This window comes from Talpa occidentalis, unplaced genomic scaffold (genome assembly GCF_014898055.3).
Source record: "Talpa occidentalis isolate TD23 unplaced genomic scaffold, MPIMG_talOcc4v2.1 talOcc4.13, whole genome shotgun sequence".
NCBI classification, from domain to species: Eukaryota; Metazoa; Chordata; class Mammalia; order Eulipotyphla; family Talpidae; genus Talpa; species Talpa occidentalis.
The window spans coordinates 35,731,482-35,749,001 of NW_023601322.1; positions in this window are offsets into that span (position 1 = coordinate 35,731,482).

Genomic DNA, 17,520 nt, shown 5'->3' on the forward strand with positions numbered 1-17,520 from the left:
GGCAGGAAAGCAATCCCACCTTTTCCCTCATCCACCTATTCCCTCTGGGAATAGATGTTGTGTGTCTGAAAAGCGAATTGACCTCACAGAAGTATTGTTCTTTTGATCCATTTTCAGCCACTTTGTATCATGCAAAGTACAGTTGTTTATCATCGAATGGACACTTTTAGATGAATGTGTATGACATTAATTAGTATTACTACCAGTAAACCCTAAGCTCTGTGCAATACCAGCTGCTAGGGCCAGAATAGAGACACAAATCAGGAAACATTTATTCAGATTTTCTAGAACCAATCACTATAATTCCTTCCCACAAAAGTGAAAACTTACCATTACATAAATCATTCTCAGGTTGTGACACTAAGTTGAACAACTGCTATGACTCTCAAAAAAACAGTTGTTTTATTATTAGAATGGTTAAAAATAAAATGGCAAACAGGTCTCCCACTTCCCCTACTCCTATTGCCTACCTCCTGGCAAAATACCCCTGAACCATTGAATCCCTTGTCATTTCAAACATGCATCAAATACACACCAATTGCGCTACATACTGGCACACCCATCATTTGTGATTGGCTTAAAAGGAAAAGGATTTTTTCCTAGTTCACTATATAAATAAATAAAAGAAAGATCAAATGATTTTTCTTTCATTTTTGGATTTTCTCTACACTCTGAAATCAACTTTAATAATTTCCAGCTATGAATATTGCATATTATGTTGATGAAATATGGCACTTCCTTCCCCAATTAATTATGTTGATGAAATATGGCACTTACTGTGCCTTCTATGAATCCAAGTTGAAGACGAGTCCCAGTTATGTACAAAGAGGAATTAGAGGAATTTGGGTGCTAGAAAACATTTTAGGGATCATTTTATTCAACATTTACCATCATTTTCCCTTATAAAATCATACCCTTATAAAATGCCACTATCGTTACTGCTTTCTAAAATGCACTTCATATATTTTTAAAAAAACACAGCTTCGGGCCTCCCCAGTGGCGCAGTGCTTGAGCGCTGGGTTGCGAAGCTGCCCGCAGCTTCTGCAGCACCAGTTCGATCCCCCGCCACCAGCGAGGGTCCCACATGGCGCTCAGACCTCTCCTGCTACCCGCTGCTCCCCTCAGCAGTGTGCTGCGGTCCTTCTGCCTGCTCTGCTCCCCGCTCTGGCTCTGATGAATTCTCTCCTGCGCTTCTGACTGTACCCAGTGCTTGTGTAAATAAATAAATAAACCTTTAAAAAAAAAAAAAAAGCCTCACAGGTTCTCTGAACCTTCAAACAAATCATTAAAAAAAAAAAAACCTACTTACAGCCTCTCACAATAAGGACCATCAGTCAAATTTCGAAAGTCCAGCGTACACTATAGCTACTTACCAACTTACAATGAATTACTCACGACAACAAAAACTCAGGTAAGACTCTTCTCATTTTTCAGTATAAAACTCTTCAATCAGAATCTCTGGTTATCAGAAATAGTTCAGTCCTACTGGAAATAGTCTTCCCCAAATTCTCAACCAACTTTAGAGAAAAAGAATCCCGGTTCTTTTACTGATTGGGAGGACAAATTTGAAACGAACATATTTGAAGGACTAGTCCCATGACTATTATTATATCTATTAACAAACAATGGAGGAGTTTCCATCTTCTGTTTTTTGATAGTTTTCTGATAGAATGTATTCAAGAGTGAAATGGTTAAAGATGATTTCCACAAAAAAGGATGGGAGGAATAAACTGGAAACATGGATTTTCTACTCATTGAACACTGAATTTCTAGATACTGTGAGAATTATTGATTAGGTTGATAAATCGATGCCCTATTTAAGAATAAGAATACATCTGTTCTGGGGCAAGTTTCCTTTCAAATTAGTGTTTTTCTGCTCTTTGTATAAGTATCTAGGAGAGGAATTGCTGATTTATATGGTAAATCCATTTTTAATCTTTCGAAGAATCTCCACTCTTCTTTCCATCTCTATGGAAATAACTAGTCTACATTCCCACCAACAGTGTAATTATAGGATTCCTTTTTCTCCACACCCTCACCAGCACTAGTTTGTGGATTGATGTGGGCATTCTCTCAGGTGTGAGGTGGTATCTGAATGTGGTTTTTATTATCATTTCCCTTTTGATAAGTGATAATGAACATCTTCTCATATGTCTGTTGTCCATCTGCCTGTCTCCTTTGGAAAAGTGCCTGTTTAGCTCTTCTGCTCATTTTTTGGTGGGGTTGTTTGTTTTCTTTTTGTTGAGATGTGTAAGTGCTTTGTAGATCTTCTATATTAATATCTTATCAGATAGATGTATGGTATGAAAATATTTTCTCCCATTCAGTAAGGTATCTCTGTTTTGGTCACTGTCTCTCTCACTGTACAGAAGCTTTTTAGTTTGATCTAGTCCTAGTTGTTTATTTTCTCCCTTGTTTATCTTGCTGCTGGACATGATTCTGCAAAGATGTTTCTGAGGTTCATGCCACTGAATATTTTACTTATGTTTTCTTCATGTATTTATGGTTTCAGGCTTTACATCCAAGTATTTTATCCAAAAAAAAAAAGAAAAAGAATACAAAGTTAGATAGAATGTAAATATTATTTATAATAAGAAAAAAATTATTAAAAATGTAAATTTCAAGTTGACAAATATGAAAGACAAAAATAACAATATTTTATTGATTAATGACCTGATGCCCTCCATAGTATTTTTATTCCTTACATCATTTTAGACTACATGTTCTTAATCATCTCTTCATAAACAATGATTTTGTCCTCTGTACTAGATAATTTAAGTTTTTCCTCTAACATGATTAATGGGCATTTATCACTGATAATTTAGAAATATTTCTTTCAATTTTAAACTTGTTTTTTGTAATGTCAATGTAAATGTTTATGATTGGGATCAAATCTGGGACAATTCCTAATCAGTGTCATATGTATGAACTATATGCTTGGAAAATTTTTCTGCTTCTGCTTCTTCTGTGTTGTATAATTCTGTGAAAAGAAATCATCATATTGAAGCATAGGGATATTACGCAAGTTATTCCTACCTACCTCAGCACATCTAATATTAGCTTAATTACAAACAAGTGAGATATTAGCAAAATACAAACACTTTATTATGAGTGTGGTCTTCTGGAGTACTGATATGGGGGAGGCTACAATATTCAGTATTTTAAATACACCAAATGTTTCATTCTCAATGGAAGATAAAAAATATTTTTAACATATTGTGTTAAATAATAATTAAGAAACTGATTCCATATTTACCATAATTTTCAGTTGACCTTTATAATTTATTTAATGCATCCAGGGATTCACTGAATTATTGCAATGTTGTGTATGATTACATTGCTAAATCTGAAAAACAAGTAATTTCCAAGAATCACTAAAGAAGCAAGTAATTCTAAGAATTCCAAATTGATTCTCATTCTAGAATTCTAATTGAATTCTAATTCAGTTAACAAGCAGCAGTTTCTAAGTTTGCAAGCAATGGAATAATGTTTCATCCTTGTCCCATCTGTTTGTGTTATAAAGGGTATTTCTGAAAAACTGTTTTTTTTCTAACAGATTCCTCCCAGTTGTTTAAAACATGGTTCCTTTGTACTCTAGATGGAGCACTTAGCCTTCCACTTGCACTTTTTGTGTTTCATCAAGACTGAATTATAGTTGTGGAGTATTTGGAAAAGGCTTTCTTTAGAAGACTTTGTTGGTGGTCTTTAAAAATAATGAAGGGACTTCAAACTTTCCATCCAAAATGGCTGCTTCTATCCAAACAGTCATGTTTGTGTGTTTTAATGACTACATTCCCAAAGCATATTTGATCTCTTGTTTCTGGTTCATAAATAAGGAATGAGTGTGTTGCTTAGTTCCTCATTATTTTAAGTGGTCCAAGAACATTTTTAAAAGGTTTGAAAAATAAAAAAGACAACCAACAACTAAGAGTGAAGCTGGCAAGCCTCGTCATCATCAGCCTATGCAGCTGGTGTGTGCTTGTGCCTGTGGCAATACCCATGTTATCTTAAATTTAATGCCATTGCTGAATGTTCCAGGACAAATGATTTTAAGGATTTTGCAATGTTTTCATTCATTCTTTTAAATTGAAATTGTTACTCACTCATTGGGGACATTTATTACATATACTGTAAATTTCCAATAAGAAAATAAGATTTTGGGCCTCCCCGGTGGAACAGCAGGTGGAGCACCGCACAGTGAAGCTATCTGCAGCCTCTGCAGTGCAGGTTCGATCCAGCCAGCCGGCGAGAATCCCACATGATGCAGCAAACCTCTCCTGTTGTGCCCGCTGCTCCCCTCAGCAGTATGTTTCTGTCATCTGCCTGTTGTGCTCCCTGCTGTCTCTGGGGAAGCCTCTCACCCTCCCGCACCTCTGGTCTGTACCCCAGCTCTTGTATAAAAATAAATAAATCTTTAAAAAAAAAAAGATAATAAGATTTCTTGCTTCTAGAAACATTGAATTAAAAAAAAATCAGAGTACAGGTATATTAACATTTCGTATTAGCAAGCAAACTAACATAAAAACACACAGCTTTCTAAGTTCAAAACCGTAAAGACTCTATATAATAATTATCCATTTTTAACTACATAAAAATGAAAGATTTTTAAAAAATTCCTGTGGCCACACAATAAATTATCTGAGAATATAGGACTTAAAATAATTATTAATGTTTAAACTAAATTTTGTAACTTTGTATGTGTTTTGTGCACATACATTTACTTCTGAAATATAAAAGTGGGATGGAAACTTTCCCTAGTGCATTTCTTTTGTGATTGAGGGAACAAGCAAGTTTCACATGCAGTAAATTATAGTGGTAAGTACTGGGATTTATTCAACTCAGCTATATAAAACACATGAACACCCTTTCCAAACAGGACTGAAAGGCAGCAAAATAGCCATAATCAGTATGTTCTGCTCCCTAAAGCAAAATAGCCATGAGATTGAAAAAGAAGTTTCTCTCTTCCAGCTTTGAAAGAGTCCAGGTTTACCCTAAGTGTTTTCTGTAAGCCTATGAGCACATTTATCTAAGGTAATTGTTGGCTTAGGTCAACTAAAAAAACAATGCATTTTACACAAATTGATCATTACTAGAGCAACTGAATGCTTTCCCTAAGCTTTCAGGCTTTGAAACTCGTCGTCTGTGTCCCCTTTACATCACCCCAATCATAGCCTGCTTGTAGTATTTAACACTTAGTATTACAATTGCCTATTTACCTGTCTGTCTTTTCCATCAGAGAATGGGAGATCATTAAAGGCAAATAATGTGTCTTGTTTTTCTTTATTTCATAGGTACAGATTCTGTGGAAGAGACTTGTCAAATATTTATAGGATGGGTAGATGCATGGATAGATGGATGGAGGGATGGATGGATGGATGGATAAATGGATGGCCAGATAGATAGATAAAAACACATAGATTAATAAAATTAAAATCATCCTGGCATGTTTTAGGCTTTGGAATGAAGTAATAACCATATTTTTATAGATATAACTGTATATATATTTAAGCAGTAATAAACAACCCCTGATCTGCTTACAAGATTACATCTAAAACTAAAAAGAAAGTACTAATTTTTTTTATTTTTTTTAAGATTTGTTTATTTATACAAGAACCGGGGTACAGGCCAGAGGTGCAGGAGAGTGAGAGAATTCACCAGAGACAGAGTGGAGAGTAGAACAGGCAGAACGACGGAAAACACTGCTGAGGGGATCAGCAGGCGGGACAGGAGAGGTCTACAGTACCTTGTGGGTATCACACTGGCCGGCTGGGAATCAAACCGGCACTGCAGAGGCTGCGGACAACTTCACAGCACTGCGCTCAACGCGCTGCGCCACCACGGAGGCCTGCTACTAAATTTTCTATGGCCAACTAAAATCACTTTGGGGGAAAGTAATATAAAACAGTACTCTTAAATTTTAATAACAATAATATTTCATAACACAGTATTAATTGTTTCTCTTGCATTTATTTCTCACAACTCTTATCTATTTATTTACTAATGAGGAAACCAAGGAAACAGAGAGATTCTATAACCTTCCTAACAGGGTAACAGGGTAAGTGGGAAGAACTAGGGCTGGATTCAGATGTTCTGAATATAAAGTTTGTATATTTAATCACTAGGCTTCATTTTTCTCTAGGAATAGAGAAAACAAAAACAACCAAATTTTACCAACACTGTATTTTCTGGGTGTGAGTCTTAAGTTACTGACAATGAAAAGAGAATTATTTCTGGAAATGATAAATCACCAAATTCATGTATTTCCATTCATTGAAGAAAAATGAACTGGTTTAAATACCTGATATCACTTGATACTGTTTTTTAGCAACACAGAGAATAAGATTGGTCCATGAATCTTTATAAGTTGTGATCACTACAAAGGTAGAAAATATTTTAAACAAGGGATGGCAAATAGACTTCAAGTTTTATGCCAACGTGGTAATTTCCTAGAGATGAATGGCAAGGCTAATCTTGACAGACCCCACTACCTGCTGTGAATGCACAGGGGGCCCTGCCAATGGTCACAAACTGTGTGTGTCCTTCTCATAGGATCATTTTGGGGATACATTTCTAGCACAATGGTTCTTAAATCAAGCTATACATCAGAATAACCTCGGTTGCTTCTACAAAATACACACACACTAGGGAAAGGTAATTCTTCAATTCCAGAAGCTTAGAGTACTAGGAGGGAACTCCTATCAGCAAACTGTAACACATTACTGTCTGTCTCCTGTGTCTTCATGAATCAGGTAGCAACCTCAAGAGTAAAGACTAAAAAATACCTCCAGTTGAATTCATGCATTCCTATACAATTAAATATTTTACCTACTTCAGGAAGCAATGCAATATGTAATTTAATACATATATACTACAGGGGCCTCCCTGGTGGTGCAGGGGGTTGAGCGCAGTGCTGTGGGGCTGTCTGCAGCCTCTGCAACGCGAGTTCAATCCCCAGCCAGCCAGGGAGCTACTCACATGGCGAGATAGACCTCTCTTGTCTCACCCACTGCTCCCTTCAGCAGTGTGTCTCGGTCACTCTGCCTGTTCTGTTCCCTGCTCTGTCTCTGGTGGATCCTCTCACCCCCCGCAACTCTGGCCTGTGCCCCAGTTCTTGTATGTATAGATAAATAAATCTTAAAAATATATATATAGGGCCTCCCCGGTGGCGCAGCGGTTGAGCGCTGGGTTGCGAAGCTACCCACGGCCTCTGCGGCGCTGGTTCGATCCCCGGCTGCTCCCCGGCCACCGGAGGAGGGTCCCACATGGCGCGCAGAACTCTCCTGCCGCCCGCTGCTCCCCTCAGCAGTGTACTTCGGTCCTTCTGCCTGCTCTGCTCCCCACTCTGGCTCTGGTGAATTCACTCACCCTCCCGCGCTTCTGACTGTACCCAGTGCATGTATAAACCAAAACAAACAAACAAATAATAAATAAATAAGACATGCCTCTAGAAAATTAAAAAAAATATATATATATATAGTACATAAGAATTTAATGTTTAAGATATCTTAGAAATAAATAATTAGTGTATAAAAATAAAAATGAGATGGGGGAAAAAAAGCAAACACGGAAATGTGGGCCTACACAATTCTTGTGACTAATTGACTACATTCTTGAAATCTTTCCAGAATCATTTGTTAGTTGCAGTTGAAGAAATACAAACAGTAAGTTTACAGGAGTAAACTATTTTGTATTTTCATTTCAAATGGCAAAAACTAAATACTTTAACTAGGAAACATTATAAATGACAACCTACAATACGGCAGAAGCACTAAACAAAATTTAGCTACACAGAAGAAGCTTTTGAGAATTAGGAAAGGGAAGAATACTGAAGAATCTTAAAAGTTCCTCTTTATTACCACCACACCAAACTAATAGAGTTCTGAAATATTAACGTGTGAAGGGTAATCTTTGAGACCTCTTGCCACCTCCTAAAGTGAAGAAAGGTTGCATACATTTTTGTCTTGCTGCTATGAATAATAAGAAGCCATGGGATTCCTTGTAGCAGTACTGGAATAATTACGAAATAGCTGATTAAGTTCAAAGTTAGTATGGAAATCTGTTCTTTTAAAAGTCTTTCCTGATCTATCTCTGGAGAGAGATAATTCTATCAAATATGAATTAATCCATAGATAATGGCAAGACTATTGCCCACTATTATGTGTCTATATATGAGATATGAATATTGCTTAGTTTCTCATATTTCACATAAAAATAACTCAGGGCCTGATTACAGAAGGGATTAATTGTAAACAGTATGAGTTCTAACAGTCACCCCCATAAAGGGATTAATCAACTTCAAACACAGAACTTGACCTCACAATAATAGCCTAACCACAGATAATTCTTTGGAGAGTAGATTTTCTAAATGCAGGTCACACAATGATTCCTTCATAGATCCAATAAAACATTTAAAAATTACCCTATCTGGTAACATTATAAAGTATAATCAGTTCCCAGTATTATCATCACTACTGAAGCACATAGTAGAATTAATTGTTCTTTATTTCAAGTCAAAAATAGGCTCTTTATCAGGAAACCTAAATTAAAACATTCCAAAAGTTCCCATTTGAAGAGTTAAGCACACTAATGGTTGGGATATGCGTGCTTATTCATTTTCTCTTTTGTTCATGCCTGGTTCTATTCGTTCATTTTAGAGCCCATAGCTGCACCAGATGTACAGTCAAAGCCACACACAAAAATGGGATTTTCTGCACAATGGGATGCATTATTCAAAAAATATATGGCAAAATGATAATATACCTTATGTAAGAATAATTAAAGGATTTTAAATTTTTTAAATTGTGGTTATATATAAAACTTAACAACTTAACCATTATTAAGTGTATATTCAATAGTTTTAAATACATTTGTATTGTTGTACAAACCCAAGATCTCTTCATCTTATAAAACTGACACCCATTAAACAACTTCTTATTCTCTCCTTCCTCTAGCCCCTGGCAATACCTGTTTATGAAACTGACTTTTCAAGATACTTCATATAAAGTGAGATATTACAGTATTTTGTTTTTATATCTGGCTTATTTAATATGTCTTTAGGTTCATCCATGTTGTAGCATATTTCAGAACTTCCTTCTCTCTGAAGGCTGAGTTTATTCTATTGTGTGTGTTTATGCCACATTTTGCTTTCCATTTATTTATGCTGGACACATGAGTTGTGTTCTTTCGGCTATTATGATAAATTCTGCTATGAATATGGTTGTACAAATATTTGTTGAGACTAGCTTTCAACTCTCTTATCTATACCCAGATGAGGAATTCCAGTATCTTATGGCAGTTTGAATTTTAATTTTTTGAGAAACAGACATACTGTCTTCCAATAGAAGCTGCACCTTTTTGCATTTCTATCTATAGTGCACTTTTGATTCCAATATGTCTATATCGTTGCCAAAATAGTTCTTTGGGAATTATGGCTTCAGTGTGTGGATTTGGGAGGACATAATTCATTCTACTGCAGTTTGTGAAGAGTGGAGATGTTTTGCCTTTCAAATATATCTGGCAAATACTGTATTAGTCAGAGAGGCATCTGGCAAATTACCAGAAAAATCTCAGTGAATTTAAAAACAAGTCACACTAACTTCCCATTCAAACTTCCATGACTTGACCCTTACAGTAACAGAAAATATATATATATTATATATATATATATATAAAATTATTTCCTTACTGGTATAACTTGTGGCCCATAATATTCTGACCAATGTAAAAATTCCCCTCTATCATTTAATAAATATCTGAAGCTACTATGTCTTACAACTTGCTGTTAAAATGTAAATACTTACTAAAGTCACAATCAATATTATCATAAAGCTGAGATTCTAGCTAAATGGCCCCTCACTTAATTGCATGGTTCACAAGAGGGGCCCTAACCATTTGTTAACATGGACTTATGTTTCTATGAAATTTGCAAAAATGAGATTTTTTCATTTGTTTACATAAAGATAGCCACTAAAAGTCTATAAACTTCAAGTCTTGTAACATTTAGATTAACTTCCCCATGGGAGGTATAAAATAACAAATGGAGGGCCTCCCCTGGTGGTGCAGGCCATTGAGCACCATGCTGTGAAGCTGTCCACAGCCTCTACAGCGCCGGTTGGATCCCGGCCAGCTGGCAAGGGTCCCACATGGTGCAGCAGACCTCTCCTGTCACACCCATTGCTCCCCTCAGCAGTGTATTTCATCAGTCTTCCTGTTCTGTTCCCTGCTCTGTCTCTGGTGAATCCTCTCACCTTCCTGTGAATCTGGCCTATACCCCGGTTCTTGTATAATAAAATAAATCTTAAAAAACAAACAAACAAACCAAAAAATAATAAATGGACTACAAAAGATTTGTCCAGATTAAATAGATAGCAAGAAATGCTCTGAGATGGCAAACTAATTCGTGACAGCAGGATGCTCAGAGGAGACTAAATGCGAAGAAGGAGCTGAAAATTGATATACAAGAAGCAAGAAGAACACCAAACTTCCACGACGAAAGGAAAAACACAGCAAGACACATAATAGTAAAGCTCCCAAGAATCCAGGACAAGGAAAAAATAATGAAGCTGACAAGAGGGAAGAAACAGATAACATTCAAAGGAAAACCAATCAGGCTGACATCAGACTTCTCTGAAGAAACACTACGGGCAAGGAGAGAGTGGAGGGACATAGTCAACAGACTCCAAGAAAACAGATGCCAACCAAGAATACTCTATCCCGCAAAGCTCTCTTTCCTCCATGAAGAAAGAATATGGACCTTCCCAGACAAAGAGAAACTCCGGAATTTCATTGCGACTAAACCCCCACTCCAAAAAATACTACAAGGAATCCTAAAGCCAGAACCTCAGAGGGACGAATAACAACGAAAAAAGACCAAAAAAAAAAAAAAAGTTATTAAAAGAATAAATAAATAAAATCAAAGAAAAGACAAACACAATGGCAAATACAGATGCTAACATATCAATATTAACTCTAAATGTAAATGGACTAAACTCTTCAATAAAAAGACACAGAGTTGCAGCCTGGATTAAGAAACAAAACCCAACCTTTTGCTGTCTCCAGGAAACACATTTAGCTACAAAAGATAAAAATAGGCTCAAAGTCAAAGGATGGAAAACAATCCTACAAGCAAATGGACCAAAAAAGAAAGCAGGAAGAGCTATACTTATATCAGATAAAACAGACTTCAAACTCAAAAAAATAAAAAGAGACCCCAATGGTCACTACATTATGATCAAGGGGACAATACTTTAAGAAGAAATAACACTCATTAACATATACTCACCAAACGAAAGAGCACCAAAATATATCAGACAACTGTTGTCCTCTCTGAAAACAGACATCAGAGAAAACACATACGTAGTGGGAGACTTCAACACACCACTATCAACAATGGATAGATCAACAAGACAAAAAATAAGTAAAGAAACTAAAGCTCTAAATAAGGACCTAGAGCATTTGGGCTTAACAGACATCTATAGAACACTAAACCCAAAAAAAACGGAGTACACATTTTTCTCAAGCGCACACGGATCATTCTCCAGGATCGATCACATACTGGGGCACAAGACAAACATCAACAGATACACCAAGATTGAAATCATACCAACCATCTTTTCTGACCACAAAGGCATCAAACTAGAAATAAACCATAAAAAGAAGGCAAGGAACTATCCTACCTTATGGAGATTAAAAACCACACTAATGGAAGACCACTGGACTAACGAGGAGATCAAAGAAGAAATTAAAAAATTCTTTGAATTGAATGACAAGGAGGACACCAATATCCTAAATGTATGGGATGCAGCAAAAGCAGTAATAAGAGGAAAATATATAGCAAAAGAAGCTCACATCAAAAAACAAGAAAGAACTCAAAGAAACAACCTAATCTCGAAGCTCAAAGATCTAGAAAAAGAACAACAAAAAAACCCCAAAACCAGTAGAAGAAAAGAAATAATAAAAACCAAAGCAGAAATAAATGAAATTGAAACTAAAAAAACAATCCAAAAGATCAATGAAACCAAGAGCTGGTTCTTTGAAAAAATAAATAAAATAGAGAAACCCCGAGCCAGGCTCACAAAGGAAAAAAGGGAGAAAGCACAAATACACAGGATCATAAATGAAAGAGGAGAAATCACAACGGACACAGCAGAAATAAAAAGAATAATCAGTAACTACTATGAACAGTTATATGGAAACAAGTTCAACAATCTAGAGGAGATGGACAAATTCCTACAACTCTACAATCACCCAAAGCTAGATAAAGAAGAAATAGAACACCTAAACAGACCAATTACAAGCAGCGAAATTGAAATGGTAATCAAAAACCTCCCCAAAAACAAAAGCCCAGGACCTGATGGATTTACAAATGAATTCTACCAAACATTCAGAGACGAATTAGTGCCTATCCTTCACAAACACTTCCAAAAAATTGAGAGGGAAGGGACAATACCAAACACGTTCTATGAAGCCAATATTACACTAATACCAAAACTGAATAAGGACAACACAAAAAAGGAAAACTACAGGCCAATCTCCCTAATGAACACTGATGCAAAAATCCTCAATAAAATTTTAGCTATCAGAATCCAACAATGTATCCATAAGATAATTCACCACGACCAAGTTGGATTCATTCCAGGGGCACAAGGATGGTTTAACATCCGAAAATCAATCAACGTTATCCAACACATCAACAAAAAGAAATATAAAAACCATATGATAATATCAATAGATGCTGAGAAAGCTTTCGACAAAGTGCAACACCCATTCATGATAAAAGCCCTTGAAATTCTTGGGATACAAGGAACATACCTCAACATCATAAAGGCCATCTATGACAAGCCAACAGCCAGTATCATTCTCAATGGTGAAAAGCTGAAAGCAATTCCATTAAGATCTGGAACAAGACAAGGATGTCCACTCTCACCACTGCTTTTCAATATAATACTGGAAGTCCTAGCCAGAGCAATAAGACAAGAGAAAGACATCCAAGGAATCCAAATAGGAAAAGAAGAAGTCAAACTATCACTATTTGCAGATGATATGATAATATACATAGAAAACCCCAAAATCTCCACAGAAAAACTAATTCAACTCATCAATCAATTCAGTAAAGTGGCAGGATACAAAATCAACACGCAAAAGTCAGTAGCCTTCCTATACACAAACAACAAATCTGAAGAAGAAGAAATCAAAAAAACCATCCCTTTTATTATTGAAACAAAAAAAATCAAATATTTGGGAATAAATCTAAAAAAAGAGGTAAAGGACCTATACAAAGAAAACTATAAAACACTGTTAAAAGAAATAGAAGAAGACACAAAGAAATGGAAAGACATCCCCTGCTCATGGATTGGGAGAATAAACATTATTAAAATGGCCATCCTACCAAAAGCAATATACAGATTCAATGCTATTCCAATCAAAATTTCAATGTCATTCTTCAAAGAAATAGAACAATTATTGATGACATTCATATGGAATCACCAAAAACCCCGAATAGCCAAAGATCTCCTGAAAAAAAAAAAAGAAGGGAATGGAGGCATCACACTCCCAGACTTTAAATTATACTACAAAGCCATAATCATCAAAACGGCATGGTATTGGAACAAGAACAGACACACAGACCAATGGAATTGAATAGAAATCCAGAAATAAACCCACAGATTTATGGTCAACTAATCTTTGACAAAGGAGCAAAGACTATACATTGGAGCAAAGAAAGTTTGTTCAATAAATGGTGCTGGGAAAACTGGGTCGCTACATGCAAAAGAATGAAGCTTGACCACTACCTCACACCATACACAAAAATCAACTCAAAATGGATTAAAGAACTAGACATAAGACCTGAAACCATAAATACATAGAAGGAAATATAGGCGAAACACTACGGGATTTGCACATCAAAGACATCTTTACAGACACATCACCCAAAGCAGTGATAGTGAAGGCAAAGATAAACAGCTGGGACTACATCAAATTAAAGAGCTTCTGCACAGCAAAAGAGACAATAACAAAAACAAAGAGAAACCCCACCAACTGGGAGAACATTTTTGCACCCAACACTAATGATAAAGGACTGATCACAAAAATCTGCAAAGAGCTGATGAGACTCAGCAACAACAAAGAAAATAATCCAGTCAAAAAATGGGCAGAAGAGCTAAAAAGAAACTTCTCTGAAGAGGAAATGCAAATGGCCAACAGGCATATGAAAAAATGTTCAACATCACTTGTCATCAGGGAAATGCAAATCAAAACTACCATGAGATACCATCTCACACCAGTGAGAATGGCACATATTAAAAAAACTAGCAACAACAAATGTTGGCGAGGGTGTGGAGAAAAAGGAACTCTTCTGCACTGTTGATGGGAGTGCAAACTGGTCCAACCACTATGGAGAGCTGTGTGGAGACTTCTGGACCTACTAAACATAGAGCTTCCATATGATCCAGCAATTCCACTCCTAGGTATTTACCCAAAGGACACAGAAACATCAATTCCAAAGAACACCTGCACCCCTATGTTTATAGCAGCACTGTTTACAATAGCTAAGCTTTGGAAACAACCCAAATGCCCAAAAATAGATGACTGGATCAAGAAGATGTGGTACATATATACCATGGAATATTACTCAGCATTCAAAACAGATAAAGACATGCAATTTGCAGCAACATGGATGGCGCTGGAAGGGATCATGCTCAGCGAAATAAGCCAAAAAGAAAAAGAAAAATACCGGATGGTCTCACTCATAGCAGGAATGTAGAAAACTTAAATAAGGGACCAGGAAAATGAATATAAGAAAGTGAAAATCAAAATCAACAAAAAACTATGAACCAGAGACACTTTTTGGGGGGTGGGGGGCGGGAAGGGAAGGATTGGGGTCAGAAAGGGGCTTTTGCAATTGTATGGGGGAATATAAAAATAAAATTTATTATTTAAAAAAAAAACAAACAAACAAACAAAAAAAATAAATGGACTACAAAAGATTTGTCCAGATTAAATAGATAGCAAGAAATGCTCTGAGATGGCAAACTAATTCGTGACAGCAGGATGCTCAGAGGAGACTGTTACTGCATAGGCCCTGCATGTCTCATCTGACCCAAGTACTATGAATGATTCACTGTAGCATTTTATTTGTCCCATGAGATACCTTTTCTTATTGACACTTGCATCTGGTTTCCCAATCAATACCTTCCTTTGAAACCCCAACCTCTGGTCCCTTCATTAATGAGTATGGAGATAAAATCTATTCTCAGTGTTGAATCATAAATGATATAATGTTCATAGAAATGATTTCTAGCAAACCTCACTGGTGCTAAGTCAAGGGCAGTTAAAAAAAAAACTTTAGGGCCTCCCTGGTGGCACAGCAGTTGAGTGCTGAGCTGCGAGGCTGCCTGCAGCCGAACCTGCTGGTTCGGTCCCTGGCCACTGGGCAAGGGTCCCACATGGTGCGCAGACCTCTCCTGCCACCCGCTGCTCCCCTCAGTGTTGTACTTCATCAGTCTGCCTGTTCTGTTCCCTGCTCTGAATCTGGTGAATTCTCTCACCCTCCCACGCTTCTGACTGTACCCAGTGCTTGCATAAATAAATAAATAAATCTTTTAAAAAAAAATTAAAAATGTCAAAAGAAGGTAGCTGCTCCAGTGGATTATTTAGGGCAGTAAGTAGGGATTAGAAGCTGTGTAACATAAGTGAAGCTGGGAAAAGTAACAGCACTGAACAGATCTGCAGGCAGATGCCTTTAAATATCTACCTCAGAAGATATTCATGTACAAGTGAAATGTATGTCTTTTATTTATTGAATCCTTACTGTTCTATGACATGAAGTTTTTAGAAATTGGTGATTACCGTGATACTACATGCCTAATCAGCTATTTATGGCTCATGTTCATTTTGCTTGTTGGTATATTGGATTGCATATTACGTTGGCCTGTGTGGCGTGCTGTTTCCTAGTTCACCTCTGGTGTTGTGATGGTGTATAGTGTTAAAGATGAATTGGTAACCGTGGAAGATAGGTTTTTTTTAAAATGAAATTCTCAGTGGAGAACTATAGTGAAGTATAACGTAAGTATCAACTAACATAAGGGCAACCCCAATGTAGAATGGGTTGGCCTGACTGTGGATCCTCACCACAATAAGTGCTTAAAAGGGACTTACAATGAGATTCAACTACAAGCACACAAAAAAGGATAGTAAAGGGCCTCCCCGGTGGCGCAGCGGTTGAGAACTGGGTTGCGAAGCTGCCCGCAGCCTATGCAGCGCCGGTTCGATCCCCGGCTGCTCCCCGGCCACTGGAGGAGGGTCCCACATGGCGCGCAGACCTCTCCTGCCGCCCGCTGCTCCCCTCAGCAGTGTACTTCGGTCCTTCTGCCTGCTCTGCTCCCCGCTCTGGCTCTGGTGAATTCTCTCACCCTCCCGCGCTTCTGACTGTACCCAGTGCTTGTATAAATAAATACAATAAATAAATAAATCTTTAAAAAAAAAAAAAAAAAGGATAGTAAAGGGTTTATTTACAAAAAGGGGAAATGAAGAAAGGAATAACTCAGGGAGAGAGAGAGAGAAATAAATTGGTGAATGCATGCTACCAGTTCCGCTGAGCTGGAACCCCAATAACATGCTGAAATCAGCAAAAAAAACAAGGACCTCCAAGGCCCACATGTCTGGTTATATACCAAACCTGGTTGCTTAACTCCACCCTCAGTTCCCAGCATTCCTCCCTTCGGTGGTGATGACATTATGGGATTTGTAGTCCTTGGTGTCTTGGCTCTCTTTGGTCTGGGGTGGGGGTGAGGTCCATAAAACCTATTTGTGGAGTTTGTTCAGGACATCCTTTCCCCCCTGTAGCAGCAGGAAAGGCCAGAGCAGAATCTCTATGATCCGAGCAGACAGGGTAAAGGAGGAAAGTCCTGGAGCCATCAGTGGCTTTTTCAGGGTTTTGTAAAGTTTGCCAGGTACCTGGCAGGCAGGGATGCCGGGGGCCTGGAGGCTGGTAGGCCTCCTAGTCCCTGGCGAATCTTGACTCTTTACTGGTCTCTCTCTCATGTTCTCTTGTGGCCTCTCTCTTGTTCTCCTCTGGTTCTCTCACTCTTTTCTCCTTCTGGTCTGTTACTTTCCTCTGTGACGCCGCCCTTGTAAGTCCCGTCTCAGCCCAGATGGACCCACCTACGCTTGCCCACACCCTACTCCAGTTGCCTGCCCTCAGGCATGCATTCAGGACCTCAGGGATCCATCATCAATCCTAATGGCGGGAGGCAGAAAAGCCTGACAATCATTTTACCCTACATGCCCCCAACATAATCAGATCAAATCATAATCAGATCATTGGGTCAATTTCAAAAGATATCATACTGGAATAGTATAGAAGTATCACTATGTACCAAGACAGTGTCCATCTTGCCCATGTGATTCCAACTTCAGGTAATCTTCATGGGGCTTGGGGAGGAATCTTGTGGGTGGAGAAGTGTCTGCTTTCTATTTGGTTTTATGACTTTCTATGGCAGGAGTCTAACTAGTGATCCTGGA